The 24,421-nt window shown below is 39.8% G+C and overlaps 1 protein-coding gene across 5 annotated transcripts in view; it reads right to left on the bottom strand.

Annotated features, from left to right (window-relative positions):
- The window catches only part of ZC3H12B (zinc finger CCCH-type containing 12B), a 40,818-nt gene extending 22,078 nt beyond the window's left edge, over window positions 1-18,740 (bottom strand). For 2 of the 5 annotated variants that reach the window (XM_088129212.1, XM_088129213.1), the window contains exons 1-2: window positions 18,447-18,740; window positions 9,202-9,284 (exon numbers count right to left, since the gene is read on the bottom strand). The gene's annotated coding sequence lies outside the window, so the exon portion shown is untranslated. Of the gene's footprint in view, window positions 1-5,138; window positions 5,251-9,201; window positions 9,285-18,446 lie in introns of those variants that run through there. The other 3 variants (XM_025171127.2, XM_025171129.2, XM_088129215.1) reach the window with 2 other exon arrangements.
- Between the last annotated feature and the right edge of the window lie 5,681 nt (window positions 18,741-24,421).

A 24,421-nucleotide genomic window follows, 5' to 3' on the forward strand; every position in this document is an offset into this window, starting at 1 on the left:
AAAAAAACTTAAATTTTCAGCACTGAAATCCAATATTAAAAAGTAAATAGTAACCACAAGTGCTTTATTAACAATAAAAAATCAAAACCGATTTGAAGACATGTAAGTACAAACCAGTTCAAAGCATAAATCAACTCTTATTTTCTTAAAGCAATTTGAGAAATTTGGGGTTCCTTTGTTTTTCCCAAGGATAAAGGCCTGTATTTGCTGCACATTAACATAAACACCTAGCTGTGGAAGTCACTGCCAGGAATTCCTTGATTCAAGGAAATGGGTTTCTGAGCTCAGATCTTCAGCAGCAGAAAACAGAGGAACAACTCTAGGACAAAAAAAAATGGGACAAACGAATGGGGGGGGGGAGTTGAAAATAAGGTGAGGAAAAATGCTTCTCATTCCCAGACAGTTCTAGAACATGTGCTCATGAAACAACCTGAATTGCCACGGGTCTGGAAACAGCATGAACTATGACTGAGCCCAAGAAAAATCACTTAAATATGACCTAAAACTGAAGGTACAGAGTGTTGTATTTTGTAAATAGAAAAGCATAATTCTCCTGCTAATCACTGAAAACAATCTCTTAGTTTTGAAAAACAGAGGAGAATCTGCTGAAAATATTTGGAAAGTTGCTAATGTCTGTTTTTGAACTTATAAAACAAAGCTTGCTCACTCGACACGTTACCAAACCAAGCTTAGATTGTCCATTATTGCATTAGCAGCCCAACTACAACTCTACCTTTTTTATTCAAGACAGAACATTAGAATTTTGACTTCTGCATTCTGCATAGCAATCTTCATTTTCCAAAATTCTGAAACCTCCAGAATTCTCAGATGACACGGCCAAAAGCTGCTGTATGTGCCTTAATTCTTGTGATTTAACCCATCCTTCTATGAGGTCCGGAAAACACAGTGCGTTCTGGAAAGATTTGTATCGGTTGCATGACTCCTGGGGGTGGGGACGGTGTACCTTTGTAATGGAATGCACCCATTTCCTTGTGAAGCAGGCTTGTTTTTGGCCTCACAGGCTAGCTTGATGCAGGCCTTGACTCACCTGGAGATCATGAACAATGAGGCCTTACATCTCTATGATGGGGCTGCTGGAAGGAACCTAGGAGACTGGGAGTAGCATTCAATATCTCAAACATTCTAACTGGGTTTTAGGATTACGGTAGGAGGGGAGGATCGTTTCCTGACTCTGGTGGGAGACCAGTTCAGCTTAGATGCAAAGGTTCGCTCTGTAATAGCATCTACCATATGATGCAAAACGCTTGGTAGAGAGCACCCCTATTTGGGATAACTGCCCGGCAGAGGTTATGGCTATCAGGAACACCACTTTCCATGTCAGATGCTTTAAGGCTAACTCATGCAATGTTTTGAATGGGGGGTTGTGTTAGGGCGTTATCCCATGAGGGATACTGGTGGATACTGCACCCCCTGAGGAACTTCTTGATATAAGGATGGCCACAGAGAATGATTATTGCTTCACAATGAGAGATGAAGAGAGGGCTCAAAGTTGTGTGCTTGGTCCCTTGTTTAGGCCCATTGGTAAGAAGGCCTGAAGTTGGAAGTTGAAGGTTGCCATTGGTAAAGTTCCTTCTTCGCAGAAGACTTACCATGTTTACCAGTCCAGGTCTTTCAGGCTGAGTCAGGCCACTGCTATTTTGTTGACCATCGAGGCACACTCTGCCGGGAAGGCAATGGCTTTGGCTTATTGTTGCTCCCCTGCCTGAGTTTCCTACACTCTGGGAGGATGGGCCAAGCTAGCAGTTAGCCCAAAGGAGAGAAATCTTGGCAAAGACAGAAGAACAAGAGTTGACTTTGAGGCTGGGGATGTAACCTTGTGTGCATTGTGCTGCAGCATCTCCATTTTTCTCTTGTCTTCTTGTTTTTAGGGGTTGTCTTTACTAACTATGTGCTGCCACTGAAGTATCTAGTACGGAGGAGTTCGGCAAATCGAGGGCAGCCTGAGAGCCACTGGGAATATCTCTGAACTCTGCAGGGCCATTAAGAGTTCCTTGGGGATGGGGCATTCTAGTTCCTTGAGACTAGGTTTGCAGACTTTCTTGAAAAGTAGAGGAAGTCTGATGTTTGAAAGAGACTGATAGATTCAGGAACTGGCTGTTGGTTTTCTTCCTCATCAGGGACTGTTCCCCTCATTCCTATCTCACTGATCCTGAAGGGAAATCAGGCTGAAGATAGAAGGTGTCCTCAGTAAAACCAGTGGGCACATATGTTGTCCAGAGCAAGGCAAAAGTAGAACCAGAACTGGTGGTGATGCTTTCCCCTCCCACAGGAAACACCAACAAAATCTTCTAGTCCTGCCTCTGAAATGAGTGTGAAACATACAAGACAATGCCCTGGTTTCACTGTAGAAATACTTAAGAAAATGTTCATGAAGAAGGCTATCAAATATACCTCTTCATTCACTCATTAATACAATTTGACTGGCTGAGGTGAACGCTCAGCCACCTTTGGGATCTTTCAATTCATATGTCATCAAAATCTACCTACTTAAGGACAAGCAACTAGAAAAAGGAAGAGAATATCCCAGAGCCACCCAACAGATCTCAAGAAGGTATAATAAAATTAAAAGATTAGAGAGAAGACTTTTTATTTCCATCATTTCCATCATTATTTCCATCATTCCATCCTACCATCTCTAAATGCTTCCTTGCCTAGAGTCATGAAGTTCCTAAACAGGAGTTACAAGGGTGGGGAGAGAATCAACTAACAGCAATTATTATAACTTGTCCACAACCTACAGATTTGAAATCCTAGTTTTTGTAAAGCAACAGTGAAGTATGCCAGATATTCAAGAACTATCTAAAATAGATGGAACACTGTCCCAAATCCAAAGAAAACCAATCATGCTAAAATTTCATTGAAGTTAATGGGACATAATTTAGCAGATGCTCACTATTCCTAATGAGGTTAATAAAACTAAAACATAACTATTTGGGCCTGAGGTTCTAAATTACAGAGAGGCAGCATTAAGAGTTGTTTCCCAATGGGTCCCACAAAGACTAATCACCCTTGCTTCTTGAAAGTCTTTTCGTTAAATAACTGGACAAGTACCCACTTGAGGGTGCTCTGATACTAAGTGTCCCAATTCGTTGCCATTCATTTTTGAAGGATATTCCTGTGTCTTCTTTCAAAGAAGTTCCTCTATTTCTGACTTGCTGAAAAACGGACTTAACATAAAATAAATTCAAATGCTATTTGAAAATGGAGAAACAAGTCTTTGAAGCACAGGACAAGATTGGTTTGAGAAAAATGTGCTCTGGACCTTATACATGGACAAAAGGATTGTACGCAGTAAAAAATGTTTCAGAATTTTTTTCAGAACTCACAAGCATAGCACTGCTTTTCTATTTGTTGAAGCAGCCACATCTTTTCTAAGATCTTTAAAAAAAGATGTGTCTGTTTTAAAGAACAGCAGATAGGAGCTGCACTTGTGTAGTTCCAAACCACTTCCAAATCTCTACTAGGAGAGGGAAAAATAACTGACTACCAATGAAGCTTTTCAACAACATATTTACATATATTGGGGGGTAGGGGGGCTTGGAGGGGTTACACAGACAAACTTTTCACTGGAAGACCATATCCAATTAGACCTGGTTAGTGCTCCAATTCTTGGATTCTTCCTGTGAACTAAAACTAACACATTCTTAGATGGACTATGACAACATTTTCATATACAAACTATAACATCACTGCACATACACATAGATTGGGGTGTACAATAGTTTCTCCCAGCTCCAGCAAAAGCATCTAGTGTATGCAATTAGACTGGAACTTTTCTTCTACATTTAGTGCAGAAGGACTGCAAAAAGTCTGTCCCAGTTATTGTCCTTTTTTATTGTTACTGGATTCCCTGCCCCCCCATTTAAAAAAAACCAAAAACCTATTTGTGCAAGTCTACCCATTCAGTATCCTCTGAAAGTCTATTTTGAACAGGAAGATAGATAGATAGATAGATAGATAGATAGATAGATAGATAGATAGATAGATAGATAGATAGATAGATAAAACTCCCCTAATATTTGTGACCCTATATTATTAGCAGTGCTTCTAACCTTTACGTGAACATTCAAGGCAGCTAATTACAAATAAAATGTGAAATACAAAAGGAAATAAATCAAAAACTTAAGTTAAAACCAGCACAAACTTCAGAAAACAATCAGCATTGTATGCATCTGGGATACATATAAAAATATTAAAATCAACACTCACAATTCTAAGCTCTGCAAATATAGAAAACATACAATAGCAAATAAAATAGAAACTAGACTAAAAGCAATAAAAAAGAACTTGTGTAGATTACTTTGCAATTTAATGTTACTGTGAAATATCACAGTGATGAAAACCTTGAATCTACTGAATATGCATGATCATATTACCTCTCCAACAGTTTCTTAAATAAGCAATCATAGTCAAAGTTATAAGTTTTTATTGGTGAACTCTGCAGTGCCCTTATTTGTTATAAGGATAAAGGGTTGCACAACAAGCAATTCCTTAAAACTTAACAAAATGAAAAGATTGTTTCTTTAATGCAAAGCAACCTTAACAAGAGGCACTTAATTCTGTTACTGGCCAGTTCTTTTTCCATGAATATCTTTTCTGATAGTTTTTTTTCCTCTATAAATAAACAACAATCCAGTGTACTAACTGGAATAAAAGCAATTGGCAGGATCAGAGGAGCACATCTTTGAAAGATGAAGGGTTAAATATTCTCCCCTCCCACCTTTCCTTTATTGCAAACTACTCTTTCAAGGCTATAACTTAAATGCTTCTAAGGGGGATAGCAGAGCCAAATGTATACACACACATTTTTTTTTATTTTCAGAAATATCTGTTCCTTCAAAATCAACCTTAAAATATTAAAATATACACATTTTTCCAAATTCCTTTTTTCTGGTTCATTCAGACCTCTGTCCTATTTCTATCATTTATGGACCTAACGTCTCATGAGATCGTGGAAAAAAATCATGCATATCCTTATTGAAAGTGGCCTCTTTTGAACAGTATAAATAAGAGGTACCTAAAAGACCTGTCACAAATCCCAAAGAAGACTTCAAAAGCCAACAAAGGAAATAAAAAATGGATCTCCAAATGCACTGCCGCTGCGGCTAGATACTCACAACTGTCTTTAGAGGAAGCAGGCTACCTGTCATCCACACCGATAATACAGATGATAGTTCTCTGCAAAAATAGTGTGTACAGCAGTTTTCTACTCTTTGGACTCTGCTAAGGGACTGGATGTGTTATGAAAGCTGTTCTCTGCAGAAACACACCCACTTCCATGACTCACAGGAGTTTCTGTCTCCCTTTTTTTTCTTTCTTTTTTTAAAGTGGTTGTCAACTCTGAAAGCTATTAAGAAAATTCAGCTGTGTCATTTTTCCTTTAAAAAGCACCAGGACCGAGGGGTACTTTCATGTGAGAATCACTACTGAGGAAGTAGTCCTATATGATTTATGTTTCCATCAATCTTTCTGGAAGTTTGAGAGAAATCACAATGAACTTTTGGATAGCATTTTGGGCAGTCTTCCATAATCACTGGACTGGCTGGGGAGTTCCCATATTAGTAACTTTCCCCCCTTAAAGATTGCTTTTTTGCTTTTCTGTTAACCATAGAGTTTTCCCATACTTGCTAATACCTCTCTTTTGTGCATCATAATATTTTGGCTACACAGTCAACAGTGCTGACGTCCAAATATTAAAAATTAAAGACCGTTATCTCCACACAGAGAAGATTATCAACTGGATTAACATTGTGTCTGTTTGCTGAAAACAGTAACTTTCCACTTACTAAAAGTTCTGTAAAACTCATTTCTGTTCTGAACAAAAAGAAAATAATGAGAAAATTAAGTTCTTTAGAAACAAAACTATTAAAAGAAAAGATGTCTGAAACAATGGAAGACAATGATCAGATTCCTGTGCTTTCTCAGCAGAAAAATTAAGCTTTGGATATTTTCTTCACTGTAAGTAATATCAACTTGTCACGTGGAGTAAGACAATTTCTATCCACATAAAATTTCAGAATTTTAAACCTCATTATAGTAGAGCAGTACAGAATGAGAGAGAGAGAGAGATCTGTTCAGCAATTTAAGGAGAAAAACATCCAGGACTACAACCTTCCCATTTGTAATATGCAAATATGTCATCATCTGAAGTGAAAACTTTGCACTACAGCTTTAAGTGTTTAAGCCTCTGCTGCCCGTTGCTTAGTAACCGGGCATCCTTACCTAAACATTGCTTTTCAGCAGAGTCACGACTGACTAGTGGGGCTGATAATGCAATTCAGAGAAAACATGTATTTTAGAATGGCTTGAGTTCTGTTCACATAGTATGGTGCTTAATGTAGTTGCTACACAAGCCTTTTAAAAAGGTTTTCCCTGATTTATTTATTCCTTGCACCTTTGAGTCAGGGTTGACTCCCAACAACTGCCTGGACTAGTCCCTGCAGTTTTCTCGACAACATTTGCAGAAGTCATTTGCCCCTGCCATCTTCCTAGGGTTAAAGGAGAGGCCCAAAGTCACCCCACTGGCTTTCATGCCTAAAGCAGGACTAAAACTGTCTTCTACGTTTCTAGCCTGGTGCCTTAACCACCAAACCGCCTCTCTTCCCTGCAATTATAAACCGCAAAAGAATAATATGAAAAATAAAAACCAGTATGTTTTTCGCTCCAGTTTTTAAAAATATGAAGGTATAACAGCAGATCATCATGATTTACACACTCTTTTGCTCTGGTTCAGGCAGTTGTATCAGGAAATTCTTCTATGAATCCAACTGATACATTACACACATCCATTACATTACAGACGACACATATTAAAGGGTGCTTCAAAACCCTCTTGTTCATTCAGAGACAAGGACAAGCGTTTTCTCATGATGTGTTCTAAAAGCCAGGATTTGATCCCCAAACAACAGCAATTACAAGAAAATTATCCAAAGTTCTTCAAAAGCAAGGAATTTCATTTAGCTTCCTGCAGGGATGAAGACAAGAATCACATATGCCACTGGAATGGGTAGATCTCACATTACTCCTCTAGTGGCACGTGAAGCATCAAACACATGCAGATCAATAGGGCATTATCTGTATTAGAGTCACAATGTGCATGAGGATAATAGTAATAGAGGAACATGAATCCACCTTTCAAGATGTTTTGGGGATTACATGAAATTTAAACACTGAACTAATCATTTCTTTGAGGGCACAAAACAATATTTCTAAACTGCAGGGTCATTAAAAAAGAACCTTGTATCAGTTGCCTGCACCAGAACTTCCAAAAGTATGTCAGATATTTAAAGCTCTGTTTGACATCCCTGAAATTTATAAGCATTGTCAAAACAACAATGTCACTCTATTAACTGTAACCTTCATTATAATCTTGCATGCTGTTTGGTGTGTGCAGCATATGCATGTTCTCCTTTATAAAATTAATCAGCTTGATATTCAAGGAAAAAAATCATACAAGAAAAATCACACAAAAGCTTGGGTATAATTTACATAACTAATCAAAGAAATATATTAATAGGAACTTTCTTTTTTGCATATAAGTGAAGCAATCATTACAAGCATGGGAAACTTGAGTTCTTGGGCCAGATACCATCCCAAACCCCTTTTCTCTGTTATCAAAGCTCCTCTAGCCACAACTGCTAATAATTTGCAGCACATCTTTCCTGAGTTAGAAAAGGCATGGCAACCCTTGCAAAAGAGCTAAAACAGGGACATACTAAAAAAAGAAAAGCCAAATTCCCCCATCCTGTGAAATACCACCCCAATAGTATGACGCCACCCCATGGCGTATCATTTCCCCAGGCACTAGTCTCTGGCCTCCAACTATTACACTGGGAGTACAGCCAGTAAAAGGTTGCCCGCCACTGTCTTACAGTAAGGGTAGGTAGCCGAAAGCCACTGTCAAGGACCCTTTTCTTGGTAGGCCGTGCCTTCTTCCTCAGGGCCTGTACGCTCTTCCTTAACACAATCCACCCAGGCAGGGAGGGGTTCTCAGGCCCAGAAAATATTTAGAGTGCCTCTGTCTTGTAGTGATTCTGCTTTAGTTTATTAATCATCATCCATTCCATCAAATTTAGGCAAAGGCTTGGCATGTAGTTTTAACAGTTCTATTACAGCATCTAATCTTACAGATTCTCCATTAGTAATTCAAAAGGTCAGTAATATGAGATACCACAGCCACAGCAGCAGAACACAAACGGATCCTAAAATACGAGCTACCTACGGACTCCTATTAAATTTTGTTAATCCAAGGAAGGAAACTGCAATCAGAATGTTCCTCCCATCCTCAACAACGGAAGAAAAGCAACCCAGAACCTGCTTCCTCAAGAACAAGGATCAGTACCAGATTGTAGTTTCAATTCCCAGCATCCCCAAGGAAAATAAAGGGACGCTGACTTCCCTTGGTGGAAACCAAGCCGGCATTTAATGCATTAATTCAGACAGAACCTGCCACCTGGTGGTCAGCAGGGAGAAAATCTCCAACCTGCCACCTGGTGGTCAGCAGGGAGAAAATCTCCAATGTAGGAACCACAGAACACACAAGATTTAATTGACGTGTGAACCAATGAACCTCTTGTTCCATGCAAAGAACAAATGGCACGGTCAACATCTCACCCTGAATGCCATTCCAACTTATGGCCCCTCTTGCATTAATAATATGAATTACTTATTTTTAGAAACTGTTCCTTCCCATGATAATACTTCCATAATTTCATCTCCCCAGTTTTTTCCAAATCAATCAAATTGGATTCCTCCCTTATCCTAGTTGAACAGCAATGTATTTTAAATTAAAAACTCACATTGATGTTCTAGCAATATACTTTGGGTGAAGGGAAATATATTGAGGCAACGTAACCAAAAACTCTAACTGATTAACCTCTGTGTTAAGATATTAAACTCTGCTTTTTAAAATAAAATAAGCAATTATTTTGATTATGAATAATTCAGAATGTGGATAATGATCAACGGAATGTCAGCTAATTAAGATGGCTCCAAACACATTCAAATATATTTTTTAAATGACACAACGAAACCTGGAGATGACTGTTTCTTCAGCAATTAGAACACATTTTCAAGTTAAGAACACAGCAGCATCAAACCATATTATATTACTCCGTGTTTCATACTAGCCTGAGAAAACTGTGGTTTTGAAGAAAAAGAAATGGAAGAACTTTAACTTACCATTAAAACTATTTTCTTCTCTAAAATGCCCAAATAATTTCTTGTATCTCTGTTTCAGCCTCACATGGTAGGTACAGGAATTCCTAGTAAAATAAATTCACAAAAGCACATGTTGCAGAGATTACATTAATATTTTACTAATTTATGTACAAAACTATTTCAGTCCACGGAGACTGAAACTGTTAAACGAAATATCGTCATACACTAGAATTGTTTTCTATTGCTGATAAACGTGACAAGGATTTAACAAACCATTTTATTAGATGAAAGGAATTAATAAACCATCTTATTTAATGATGGATCAAAGAGAGGGAGAAGTTGGTATCTGATTTTAGCCTTCCTTTCCCAGAAGTTCATTTCAGATTTCAGCCCAGGACCCTCTGAAATGATCCATAAATTTGCCATATTTCTCCTTGAAGGTTTGTAGCTTCCTGGTTCTATGCTGTTCCCTGGATCTTCAGGGCCAAGACGCATTTGTACATCTATGTTTCATGCCTCAGATGCACCAGTCGGTTTGATCTGGCAGCAGTTCTCAATACTTTGATTTCATATGGCTTACATTAGTGCAGCATTTTCTACAGAGCGCATTCAGCAGCTTCAACTGAGGCAAAACACAATTGTTAAGTAGCTAATAGTTACTTGATCATATCACTTCCATATTTAAAAATCCCTACTGATTTCCAAATTCTTTCCAAGCTCAATGTGAGTATGGATCAAGCCTGCTCACATGGGCACCACTTACACGGCATGCAGAAAAGCGCCTACTACTCACAGCCCAAATTATGGGATGCACTTCCTGCAGATCCAAGATTGGCCAGATTATTTATTGATTTATTCCTCCAACTTCTAGGCTGTTTCATTTTTGGGAACTCTGAATTATTAGTGGAATTCGTATCATATTCCGTGCTACCAGGACAGAATTAGCTTCCACAGCTGGCTAGTGGAAATTAACATTTCCATATCAACTCCAGGATAATTTGGAGTTTTTTGTACTGGCATATCATAAAAATATGTTGAAGCTATCCTATGTTCAGGCCTTTTTCCTTTCAAGAGAAAAATCAACCTACAAATCCTGCCCCCCCCCCCCCAAGCTTGCCATATCAGTAAGGAAGAATATGAAACATTGTGTTTGCTTCAAAAAAAAAAAGGCATCTGTTATTCACTCAGATTTTGTGCTATTATGAGTTCTGTGAAGTACACAAAACATTTAGATTACATGCATCAATTGTAAAAGAGGTCAAATCCCTCAGGTAATGTCTCCTCTTAGCAATTTTTATACAGCTTTAACTAAGAGACATATTTTCTTCTGTGGGACTCAGCTTCAAGAAGTTATTAAGATGCATGGCTTTAATTGATTTCTCCCTCAGCTGCTGCTTCTTACTCTCCTACCTCCACCTCCACAGCAGAACAATAAAAATATGTAACTTAATGCTGGCTAGAACTTCAGCATAGAGAATGACTCAGGTGTTGTTAGAGGGTTACATAAAATGCATCAAGAGATGGAGTCAATTGCACAGAAGCAGTTCCATGTAGAAAGTCTGCTTATTAGAATGACTGCTATGACATGGCTTAAAGTCATTACAATCTCATGCAAAACTTGTCACGTGAGTGATCTCCACATAGGTGCCTTTCAACAGTTATCTTTCTACTGCAAGCAAGAAAAGGGTATTTATTTCATGCCCTCACAGCACTAGGCCTGTTGCTTCAGTAAGCTAATACTTCACTAACTCACATAAATTAATTATATTGTGAAACTTATACTTAAACTTAGCAAAGGAAAAAAGCATTTCATATACAGAGAAGCTGAGCACACTTTCAGACGATCTTCCAATCCCTGATCCCTACAGAACTGGCTAGATTCAATTCTTCTGGTAGACTTGACAGTTAAAATTTAAATTGCAATTGCTATGTTTTGCTAGGTCACAATACTGTAATATTGGAATAAAAATTCCGTGCTGAACATAAACTTTCCCACAATCTGCTAGCCATATTACTCATTTTTTTCACCATGACACTGCTCACAATTTCTATATGAAAACTGATCAGCATCCTTAGAAGACGGCAGTGTCTAAGGACTGTCTTCACGTTCTTCTTTAACAAATAGGAAACAAAGCACCAGCATACTTTTTAGTATAGGCCTCACTGAAATAAATAAGAACCATATGATTATTCTTTTGCACAACTCTTCTTCATCCCAATATGGGTGGTATATTAAAATTTCATATTGAATTGCACCCAAACATTCTAAAATAAAATGTTTTAAAGTTTAAAGAGGGATATGCAGGAGAAGACAAATACACCGTGCAGTCTTAAATAGGTCACTTGTTAAATGGAAGCAATTTTGTTCAAATTACAGAGAGAGAGAAATGTTCTTGTCAGAGAGACCGTATCTTTAGTCTTCCTTATGTAATAAGAGACATCTCTGCTGAAAAACAAAAGACTTCTGCAACCCTACAGGGCTTAGGTTCATCAGGGTATCTGGACAGTTCAACTAAACTGCATTTTTCAAAATAACCCAGCACACACTTGTAAGTACAATCTAATACTTGGAAAAACTGATCAATCTATCAGGGAGTAATATGTTGTTTAATGAATTCAGGATTAAGTCTCAAGGCAGTTATTTAGAAATACTGTATGCTGTTTCTTTTACACCTTCTCCTAAGACCGCAGTCCAATGCAAAACTGAAAAGTAAGTTCAATTAAATTTACCGGAAATTGGTTCTAAGCCATATAGGGTTAGACTTCAGAATTAATACTCTATGATTTTATGTAATCATAAAATTAAGTAATTTTATCTAATAACTGCCTTAACTTAGAAATCACCTTGTGCTTCCCCAATATCTATAACTTGCAAGGGCACCTGCTATGCTACTTGTGAGATCACCACTGATTATTAGGTATTTAGCATTGCCCCATCATTGCCAGTTCTGCAGCGATCAAAATGCCAAGACAAAGCACTCTATGGTCCTGCCACACTGGATGTACGCTAATTATGCGGGTGTTATTCACCCATATATAAATGACAGCTAACAGCTTATTGACTGCTGTAAGCTGTCATTTATATTTCTCAAGGAATTCTGTCATACAGGAACATACATGCATGCACATTTTTAATGGACTAAGTGAAGCCACACATGAAAGACAGTTCCAGTGAAACACTTCACCAACTCAGGCTGTATATACAATTAAAAGATTAAACTGGTAGCCAGAGGATGGAAAATTGTTACAAGTATATTATAGAGCAGATTCAGTCCACTGAATTATTAGGGAATCAGCTCAACACTGCAGTCTCTAAAAGATGAAAAAGTGGGGCAGAAGTTCAGAATTGAAAATTTGTTACTGCTTTGAAAACTCACTGGCAAATAATTTTGATGAAATGTATCAATGTTCCATTAAAATTTTCAGTTTCCCTTGAAGCTTCTGAATTCACTTTTGCAGAAACTTCTCCAGAATATGTAATTACTCATATATACTAAAATCCAAGGATCAAATTCAATTACCAAATTTTTAGGCTGGGCCAGCCCTAATGATAAACAATTCCAAGCTTCTGGAATAATTGATAATATGAGGAGCAAAGGAGATAGATACAACGCAACCAGGCTAAATAAAAGAAAGAAAACGGACAAAAGAGAAAGACAATCAAACCTACTGTGCTATTCACACAGTGAACAAGTTGATGAAATTTTCATCACATGTACAAATTATAATAGCGAGGCTACTCTAAATCTGCTGAATGTGGGCTCAGCAGTTTAGAATTACAATTTCTGCTTATAACAAACAATCCATAAATAGTTCACAACATGCAGAATTCCAACTGATGAACCTTATAAAGAAAATGTGTTAGCTCTGTATTATAAACTCCTATAAATAAAGTAATTAGATCAAGTGTTGAGTTAGGCAAAGAGTAGGTGCTTCTTTCCCCTCCAAGTTTATCATCATTAGTTTATACATCTGCAGGGTTTTTCAGCAGCACCCAGCCCTGCAACACACACCAGAGTTACCATTTTAATTTCCCACAATGCACACATTTTAATTTCTACAACAATGCACACAGCAGAAAACCTGACCAAAGGTCCATGAAGTACAACAGCACATTCTCATGTGTCAGGGAGTTTGACAACCAGCGAACAAAAGCAAAAGCTCTCCCTGACTGCTGTCTGCAGCATCTGACAATACAGGGATTTATTGATTTATTTCTTTATTGTGCCTTCAAGTCAGTCTTGACTCCTGCCAGCTACATGGACAAGTCCCTGCAATTTTCTTGGCAATGTTTTCGGAAATGGTTTGTCACTACCTTCTTCCTAGGCCTGAGAAATAGGGACTGGCCGAAAGTCACTCAACTGGCTTTGCCTTCAAGGTAGGACCAGAACTCGTGTTCCCTGCTCCTAGTCCAGCACTTTAACCACTACACCAACTGGCTCTCACAGGGCGATATTATATCATTGGATTTCTTCTTATCTCAAAGATCAGGTTTTCCCATATGAACCAGCCAAGTTTAAGACTTTGGGGGAACATTCTTTCTGTCTGCTGCCATTAAAGACATAATTTTGATCCTAGCTTCCTTAAGGGTAACTTGCTGCCAATGTTGCCCAAATAATTCCAGCTTTTTTGTCCTTCCACTGGCAGACAACTACATTCTATGGAGCTACACTTTGGGCTTTTAAGTAATCTATTAAAGTAGGTGCTAATCTATTGATTTCTTTTTTTTTAAGTGATACATTTTAATTGATTTGCTTTAAAGCTTTAATTATAAGTTTGTACTTTGTTTTACATATTTTCTGACAGCTGCATGGGGTATTCTCTGAAATAGAAAAGCAAGATGAAAATTATAAATAACAAACAAAAGTATAATTGCTACATTTTAAAAATGAATAAAGCTGTATACCTAACTTGTTTACTAAGAAGTGAAATCAACTGGACATCTTTCAGAGTACACACCTGTACTGTAATATGGAGCAGATTTTCCATGCTAATATAAAACTAATTGGAATGAAGTTAAAATACAGCAGGACAAGGATTTTATTAACTATACCTGGCTGGAACAAATGTCCTACTCTGATAAAGAGATTAGGAGCAGCCATAGATAAATGCACTGCCTTATCATAAGTTTATCATATAAATTCTCATCTTTCTTTTGCTGTTCTTAATATGATATAGTGTTACATTTTAACTACAGTAGCCAAGGTTATCTTCAACCTTTGCTTGCATATCAACACGTCAACTGCAGACTTTAGCTAATGCTAACTCTGATCACCATGGTTAATACTGACAAAGGAAGAGTACCTTCAAGTAGAGGGAATGCCCAAAATCATAACTGTTGTAACTGTTATAAAAAGCCTACTCTATCATTTCAAATCACTCTCCTGAACCCCAACTTATTATTTTCAGCAACAATGAACTTCGCATTGAACACAACCATAAATCTCCCATTCCTTTTAATGGCTTTGAACTGCAATTACATAATATACTTGAAACAACTCTTGTTAAACTTAGTATTCACTGCTTAAAATGTGACCGTAACTTACTTTCTATGCATAAAGTATAAGGATTCTTCCACATAAGGAAGCTAGCTACATGGAAATAAAGTAAATATAATGAGAACATAGTACAGGTTTTGATTTTACTACGTTCTCAGTCATATGAACATTTTAATGCATATGAAAGAGTTTGTATATGACTAGCGTGCTCTCTCTCTCTCTCTCTATATATATATATACATATATAAACCGCAAATACTGTACAGTAATACCATCCATCTAAAGGTACGGATTAGCTTCCATGATGCCATAAAAACACTTCACTATACAGTACAATTCAATACTTAGGTTACAAACTAATAGGCACATAAACAAAACCTATTTCTTAATAGTCAGTAAAGATTATGCTCTTACTACAGAGTAATGTCTAATGAATTCAAAGAATCTTATTTTCCAATAAATTAATAAGTTTTGATCATCTGATGTTCAGATGTTGAACTGTCTTGAGCATTCTTCCCTCAGTTTGAGCAAGTGCCTCTAAGCTATCCTATGATTTTAGTGGAATTTGCTTCAAGCAAGCAGCCTTAGGACATCAAATGCTGCTCAGCCAATAATTCCTTTCTTCCTTCCTTCTGCTGAAGACTGCATTTGTGATTTCTTCTTCTTCCTACTTTATCCTAACAGAAATTCCTTTAGGTAATTAGACTGAGAAAACCCTAAGATATGTAATGATTGAGCTACACCACTGAGAATACAACCTTGTTCTATCATGATACTGTGATCATAAATATAGTGATCTTTAAATTGTAAGCAAAAGCTTACTCAAAACTAAATACATAGGGAAAATTAATTACCAGGAAAGGATCATGATGATCATGATGATTGAACTGAAAACAAAATGGAAAGTACTGCACAGCCCACAGCCTCACCAGCACTGAAATACTGCATGGACCCAGTCTCACAAAAGCTACTGTATCACTTGGGGGATGGTCATGAGCAGGACACAAAGGCGATGGCACACCTCTGTTTGCTATCTATCTAGGCTAGTCATCATTTCTTGCAGCAGTGAATTCTTTAAATAAGCAAGACACTGTAAATAAGCAAGAATATTATTTCTTCAGAAGAAAGCAATTCTGCCGAACCAAGCTATATGCTCATTAATTCACAGTCCACATCTTACAGCAAGTCTGAGCAAAACAAAGTAGGTTTTGGGGAAGACCATAGGCATAAATGGAACTGCCTGTCCATGGCATCTGCTTCCCTCCTCCTCTTAATGGTCCCTGTGAAATAAAGTGAGTGATTCTCCGATGATCATCCACATCCATGAAAACCTGTCCAAACTGTAAACACAGAAGCCCAACCTGTGGGCAACCATTAAGATCCATTAAAATGAAGGGCACTCAACACAAGACTTCTTAGTAAAACTCTTCCTCAAGAAGTCAGGTCTATGATTTTTGCTTTCAATAATGGTTTTAAAGATTTGTCTACTTAATCTGAATATTAGCTGAGATGTTTTCATTGATTATAATGTTCCCTCACTGGACTTTAGCCAATTATTGTACTGGTTTATATTTCATTGTAAACAGACTCAGCTAGGAATTATTCCTTTTCCGCTGGTTATTAATTTATGTTAATAATAATAATGTATTAAATTCATATGCTGCCTGACTCCCAGCAACTCTGGGCAGTTAGGCCACTTTAGAAAGATTTAAAAGGCAACCTTTAAAAAAGTTTTATGTATGTAATCATCATAATTAATAACCTGTTGATAAACCTATTTTCATATTAGTCTGTCCAAACCATTTTGCAGCCAAAGAAGCTGCTGGTCTGTCCAAACCATTTTGCAGCCAAAGAAGCTGCTGGCTTTCAGAATTCACTGCGTCTAAGCAAAGGCTCCACTAATTATATAAAATCCCCACACTGAAAAATAAATAAATCCAAGAAATCATACTACAGATCCAGGCAAAATCTGCTTGCAAAAGGTACCCTGCCACCAACCCCAGGGGTTTCACTCTCTTGTCAGCCTGCTGCTGCTACTACTCTGCACTTCCTAACCATTTCTCTTCCAGCAACACAAAGCAGTATACTACCCTTGATCATGGAGGTTCCATAGCACCAGCTGCTTTTAACCTGGATGCCGTCCTAGCGACAAAGCTCTGCATCACCCATGTCTAAGGAGTTGGATAAGTACACCAAATAAGTCATATACATCACAGGATTCTTGACACAGAACTATTCTTGCCATTTTAAAGCTAAACGAGTAATAGGGTGTGTGGTTGCATTGATGAGCATTTTTCTATTCATTGTTTATCTTAGTTTTAGTACAATATTTAAGCTTCAGAGATTTCCATGATTTTTTTTTCTTCTGTAAAAATCAGCAGACAAAAACCAATGATATATTAACAGTATCTTGCCAACGAGGACACTTAAAATACCTTGCCCAACACCTATGGATGTAGATCCCATTAAACGGTTTTGCAGAATGCTGTGAATGTTTTTGTAACTCACAGGCTGAATATGCTTTATGGTTTTTAACATGGTCTTATATATTTTGTTTGTTTTCTACTTGTATTGTGCTGGATTTTGTTGATTTTTTTTAATTGCTGTGAGCCACCCAGGGTCGCTTATATGAGATGGTCAGCTATACAAATGAAGTCAAATCAATGAATGCAATCAATCAATCCATTGAATTAATGAATGAATGGAATCAATCAATCAATGCCCAAGGCAGACATGCAAAAGGCCAGATCTCAATCAATCAATGCAATCAATCAATGAATGAATGCAATCGATCAGTGCCCAAGGCAGACACGCAAAAGGCCAGATCTCAATAAATCAATGCAATCAATGAATAAATTAATGCAACTGATCAATGCCCAAGGCAGACACACCAAAGGCCAGATCTCAATCAATCAATGCAATCAATGAATAAATTAATACAACTGATCAATGCCCAAGGCAGACACACCAAAGGCCAGATCTCAATCAATCAATGCAATCAATGAATAAATTAATGCAACTGATCAATGCCCAAGGCAGACACACCAAAGGCCAGATCTCAATCAATCAATGGAATCAGTGAATGAATGAATGCAATCAAGCAGTGCCCAAGGCCAGATCTCTTTTGGGGGCCTCCAAAAGCAGCAGCTGGACTTCCTCCTGCTCGGTTCCCCCACCGGGGATTAAACCCACTTCCTGGCCCCATTTCCGCTGCCTCCAAACGGCCCGGACTTCAAACCCAACGTGGGTTTCTTTTGACGCGAGGCTCCCTCTCTGGCTTTTCACTTTTTTGTTTCTTCCACAGACACAAAGTACTGATATAAAATTGCTGGCCGCCTCGGGCCTCCCACCAAGGGAAAACAGGATATCAACTGAATTCTAGGAAGGAAGGGGAAGGGGAAGGGGAAGGGGAAGGAAAGGAAAGGAAAGGAAAGGAAAGGAAAGGAAAGGAAAGGAAAGGAAAGGAAAGGAAAGGAAAGGAAAGGAAAGGAAAGGAAAGGAAAGGAAAGGAAAGGAAAAAGCCCCGCCACCTCCGCCATCCTCCGGGAAAGAAACCCCGCGCCTAGTACTCCCAGCCAGACGCGGAAAAGGCCGCCCCCCCTTCTTCAAAGTCCTGGACCTCCGCAGGGTAGAGTGCGCCTGCAGAGGGAAGCTTTCCTAGCCGTGGGCCACGGGGCCCACCCCCGCTGCGGCCCTGCCCGAGGGGAGGGGGCTCGGGGGGACAGCAGCACCCCCACCCTACGCCACGGGCCCCCCCGTCCTCCTCACCCGTCCTCCTCGCCGATGCGGCTGCCCGCTCCGGGTCTGCCGGCGGCGGCGGCGGCGGCGGCGGCGTCTCCGCTTGGGGGGCCCCGTGGTGGCCGCTCCCGCCCAGCGGCATCCACAGCATGAGGGCGGCCGCGGGAGGGGCCTATCAGCCGGAAGGCGAAGCAGCTCCTGAGTCCGGGAAGAGCCGCCGCCGTCGCCGCCGGGCTCCAACTGAGGCGGCTTCGGGACTAGGCCGCCCTGGCGCCGTCGCTAGGCAACCGCGCGGCCCCGCCCGCCCCGACAGGACTGCTGAGGCTGCCGGGCCGGAGGAGGCTGGCTGCGCCCGCGCATGCGCGCTAAGAGCCTGGGCTCCTCCTCCGCCCTCCAGCTGGAGCGGGTGGGTCGGCGGGTTGTGGGAATGCGGGCAGAGGCTACCCGGGTCATGATGGCGCAGGAGAGGCCGGCCTAGCGTGTGGAGGGGGAAGGAAGGAAAGAGCCTATGAAAGATCCTCTTGATAGGTGGGATGTGATTTATCTGGTTTCATAGGATTGATTTCCATTTCTCTTTTAATGCTTGTGATTTTACAGGGACTTTTGGGGGGTAATTGTTGTTTTCCTATGTGTCTTATTTAAAAATATATATATATTGGTGAAATATAACAACCAGAAGATACCATGAAGTACAAACCAAAATATAACAGCGCTAATAAAATCAGAAGAGAATACACTCTACAGAATCGTGATGAAATGAGTGACATTTGAAGAAACTAAAAATATATCCATAAAGGGTTAATATAGAACCAGCTCAATACTTTAACCCAGTGTTTCTCGACCTTGGGAACTTTAAGATGTCTGGACTTCAACTCCCAGAATTCCCCAGCCAGCTGTGCTGGCTGGGGAATTCTGGGAGTTGAAGTCCAGACATCAAACAGAGTGTACATTTCTTTCTATTGCAGAGACAAAGAGCGTGCGTTTTTTTTACAAAATGTTTATCTATAGAAGGCTTATAGAAGCTATCTGACGTTACTTCACATTGCTCATTGTTTCAGGCCCGTCTGACACTTTTTGTTGAATACAAACTTGTATTTTATATGCTGTATTTGTAACCATTGGACAGTAAATCCATAAACTTCAGCCAACCATACCCTTGATCCGTTGCATTTTTATCTATCTCTCAGCCCAAACCTTCTCACAAGGTTATTGTCTCGGGTCAAATTAAGATAAAATCACTCTTGGTTCGAGCTGGGGGAGAGTGGCTGACCCCAAAACCCTGGGAGCTCTATGGTTAACAACTGAATTTAGGTTTCCTCCAAGTCTTTTAACTGTTATATATATTTATTATAGAGACTAACCTAACAAAGGTTTCGACACATGCTAGCTTCTGTCTTTTTTTTTTTTTTTGTAACATTTGTTTTGTTTGTCACTATAAATGCACAAATGCTCTGAAATGCAAAATACACTGGAAATCTGTAAAAGCAGGTCCGCGTATGGATAAGTGGGAGAACCAGCCCTTTGGGGACTGAAATGCGAACAGAAAAAAATCAGCATTAATGGAGAATGTCGCCACGAGGCGATACAGCAGAACATAGGAACCAGCCATACATGAAGATTAATAATCCATTTCTTATCCTACCCATTTCTATACAATAAGATTATCTATTCAAATGTTTTATTTGCCTGAAAATTGCCAGGGAAGCAGATTCTAATAAGTCCAATCAAGAGTCACAAACCATCCATTCAGGGTTAATCATTAGCTACTTTAAATTTGTTGTATATGCCTTGTCGTATCTTCCAAACTGCACAGAAGGGACAGCTATTGAACAGTGCAGAAAAACTGGGAAATAAATACCTATACTGTCATTAGATGAGGCAGAGGAACAAGAAAATAAAAAAGGGCAGAGGAAAAGATTCCTATTACTAGAAGAGCAAGATAGATTTATTGGTGGGATGTAAACTCCGATAGGACTGTATCGTTTATTAAAGGAATATCATGGTAAGTCATTTTATTTCTCTCTCGGCCTGTATTGATTTGCCTTTTAAACAAGAAAATGAATCAGCTGTTTTACGATCCTTCTTCAACCTTTATGGGAATCACTCCTCTAATACTTTGCATTGTTCTTTAATGTGCATGGTTGGGTAGGGGAGGTAGAAGCCACAAGGACTTTGCAAGTGGCGTGTCTTCACTGAACACAAGACATTTTGCATGTTGGAGTGATGGCATTCTGGGATACGAGGCATCACTTGCGAGGCATTACTTGCTTCCCCTGGGGATGTCCATGGCCAGAACAATAAAACCGTTCTGATTGCCCCCATGAGCAAATAGCATCCATGTTCAAGCTCCACTTTTTAAAAGTAAAGTCTCTTTCACATTAGACTTGTCTCCTGGTCACTTTATGGACTTGTCCATATATTTTTTCCTGGTAAGAGTACAAAAGTAGTTTGCTATTTTCCTCTCCTTCTCCTTCTCCTTCTCCTTCTCCCCTCCCCCTCCTCCTTCTCCTCCTCCTCCTCTCCTCCCCCTCCTCCTTCTCCTCCTCCTCCTCTCCTCCCCCTCCTCCTTCTCCTCCTCCTCCTCTCCTCCTCCTCCTTCTCCTCCCCCTCCCCCTCCCCCTCCTTCTCCTCCCCTCCCCCTCCCCCTCCTCCTCTTCTCCTCCTACCTCCTCCTCCTCCTCCTCCGCCCCTCCCCTCCCCCTCCCCCTCCCCCTCCTCCTCCTCCCTGTCCTGAGCTACAATGCTGGGATTCCCAGGTGCTCTTCTATCCAAACATTTCTGTCTCTGTGTTTTGTGCTTTTGAGTCAGTGTTGACTTGCAGTTTTCTTGGCAAGGTTTTTGGAAGTGGCTTGCCCTTGCCTCCTTCCTAGGGCTGGGAGAGACGGGCTGGCCCAAGGTCACCCAGTTGGCTTCATGCCTAAAGCAGGATTAGAACTCATGTTCTCCCAGTTACTAGCTTGATCCCATAACCGCTACACCAAACTGGCTCTCTAGGTTATCCAAATACTGTAATACCAAGAGCCTATTTTGCATAAAGCAGACAAAGTTAGCCTTCTTCAAAGTTTATTTCCCCAACTACAGTGATATTCTCAACTGCTTCTCCTGCCTCCCGCCATCAGGGTTAGGTTGGGGGGGGGGGATAAGCATTCTGTCAAAGCACATTGAGCAATTCTCAAGAACAGTGTTTCTCAACCTTGGCAACTTTAAGACATGTGGACTTCAATTCCCAGAATTCCCCAGCCAGCATGGCTGGCTGGGGAATTCTGGGAATTAAAGTCCACTTGTCTTAAAGTTGCCAAGGTTGAGAAAAACTGCTCTAGAACAAGCACCAGGAACATTTACTATCAAAGCATAGTATCAAATTAATCAATTCAAAACATGCTAAAAGTAACTGAGACATCAGTCCTTCACGCATACAAGAGGTGCAGGGCACAGCTGCAAATAAGAGGTCTTATTGTTGTGTGTAAGCCTGCATTACTAGTCTCTTAAACCAGATCTAAGTCTAAAACATTTTCCACTCCCTGGGATTTTTCAAGGAGAAAGTTGCTGTAGCCGAGGAAAAACTGCTGTATTCCAGTAAGGAACAATCTGGATTATTAAATCACAAATTGTTGGTCTTCAGGAAAGCAACAGACGCGCTGGTTAGGGTCCTTACTGGAATTGATGAATTAAACCAGTTGGTGTCTAATGAAGGTTTATGCCAACAACAGCTGATCCTCCATCATCCATTCACCACTGAGACCAGGAAATGAAGGCCACAACATGGAGTAAACTAATAAATCTTATTCCCGAATGTTACCTTGGTCAAAAATAATGATAAAAACCTATTATTGAGGAAAGTAAGCCTAATTCATCTCATTCTGCCACTTGTACCTTGCAAATATTCTGGCTAATCTTTTTCAGTTCTCCAATCTGCCTCTTTCGGTCTTCCAAAGCCTTAGCAACCGGATTCTCAGTTCCTCTGAAACCATCGCATTTATTTTCTCTAATTAAATCATCCTTGCAGAGAATACACCTCCGCCAAACACACAGTTGAAACTGACTCAATTTCTGCTTAACCAACACCAGAAACCAGGCAGCCTCACTAACTTAGTTAAGTGACACATTCCCTGTCATTCCACAGATGCTTATTTGCACAGCAGTTACCATTTGATGACAGGGAAAGCTGTCCTCTGCCTGTTCAACGGTGTCACAAGTTCTGAAGTGGTTTGCTCTGTGAATCCGGAGGTTGAGTCATGGCAACTGGACTTCTTTTCTTCTGTTTTGATACGTTTCTCTGCTTGTCCAAGCAGCTTCTTCAGTCTAGAAAGTTGGTTGGGGGGACCCCATAAAAGTCTTCCAGGGTGGCTGCGTTTCTCACTAACAGGATGGGCTCTTTGAAGGGACAATCAGTCCTCAGGAAGATTAAGACCGCTTCACAAGTTCACCAGGGAGGCAACACTTAACGACCCACTTGGGGATGAGTGAGGGATTAGGAGCAAGACATCCACATCCCAAAGACTCTACTAATCACATCTCCTATTGTCCCTTCAACCAGCCCATCATGTTAGTGAGAAACGCAGCCACCCTGGAAGACATTTATGGGGTCCCCCCAACCAACTTTCTAGACTGAAGAAGCTGCTTGGACAAGCAGAGAAACGTATCAAACCAGAAGAAAAGAAGTCCAGTTGCCATGGCTCAACCTCCAGATAATTCCACCTGGATGACTGAGAATCTTCATCAACGTTTTGCTCTGTGAACTTAATAACAAGTTTTTTTACTTTTTTTTTTCCAGGGGATCTGGCTATTCTTAGATTCTGCAGTGTCCTGGGTGGTACGTGATAGCATCCTTGAGTGGCACAGTTTGACCATGCTAGCTGGGGAGTATGGAAGTGGTAGTCTGATATGTTGGAGGAGGGTTATATTAGACTAAGAAGCTATTGGTACCAATTTTCTGTTGGTACTGAGAAGCCAACTGGGCATTACAAGTCAATGCCATGCCTGAGTATCCATGCTGGGGAAGAGGGGTGAGCTACAACCCAGGATCAAACATCAACCCTGATGAATTGCATGGATTTCTTTGTGTGATCTATCATCATCTTTATTATGGTCACAGACCAGAATTACAAATAAAAATACATTAAAATACATGAACTACATTAAAAATACATTAAATGAAGTGAACAGAACATGATAATATATTTACAGATTGGTGGGAACATTAGTCAAAATCTGCCTAATTTTGCAGACAGTATAACAAAATTTAGCTACGTTGAGGGAAACTAAATCATTCTGATCAGATAGCAACAACTGGACGTAAAAAAAGATCAGAATTCCCTGGAGAATTCCCTTATTCTGTAGTTGCCTGTGCTTGGGGGCAAAATGAAAAGACTATTCTGTCAGCTACATCAGATGAGGAGTTATTAAATGGGTTCGTGAGTCCTTATAGAAAATACTGTATAACAGGACACGTGCTATAGTTTCAATAGCCCCTTGTCCACAGGGGCACAATCTCAGCTCATATGGGACTTTTTTGTGATCTATTCAACCACAACATCCCCCCTCATTTTATTACATAAAATAAAGACCCCACCATTTTTTCTCAGGAAGCATTTTAAATTGTTCAGCTTTCCCAAGTGAAAAATCTAAACGACCACATTCTGCGACCCACAATCGTGTGTCCATCTCCCCTCTTTTTTTTTTTTATATATATATATATATATCAAACTTGTCACCACCCATCTCGTTAAAAAGCGACTCTGGGCGGTGTACAGAAGAGATAAAATCCATTAAAGTACAATACAGAACAGTCTTCGATAATGAATAAATATTTTCCAAGGGATGATCAAATTGGCTAACAGCTTATTCCTAGTAGCAGGACAACCACCCTGTTGCAGGAACCCCCACATCTAATAAGAAAACAATTCTATGGGTTTGCAGATAATACTTCCTTGCTGAAAGCAGGTCAGCTAGAACTTATTCTGTAGTTGCCAGTGCTTGGGGGCAAAATGAAAAGACTATTCTGT

This window comes from Python bivittatus, unplaced genomic scaffold (genome assembly GCF_059951505.1).
Source record: "Python bivittatus isolate LINGU-HERP-01145 unplaced genomic scaffold, Pbiv_v1 ctg000790_np1212, whole genome shotgun sequence".
Classification (NCBI taxonomy): Eukaryota; Metazoa; Chordata; class Lepidosauria; order Squamata; family Pythonidae; genus Python; species Python bivittatus.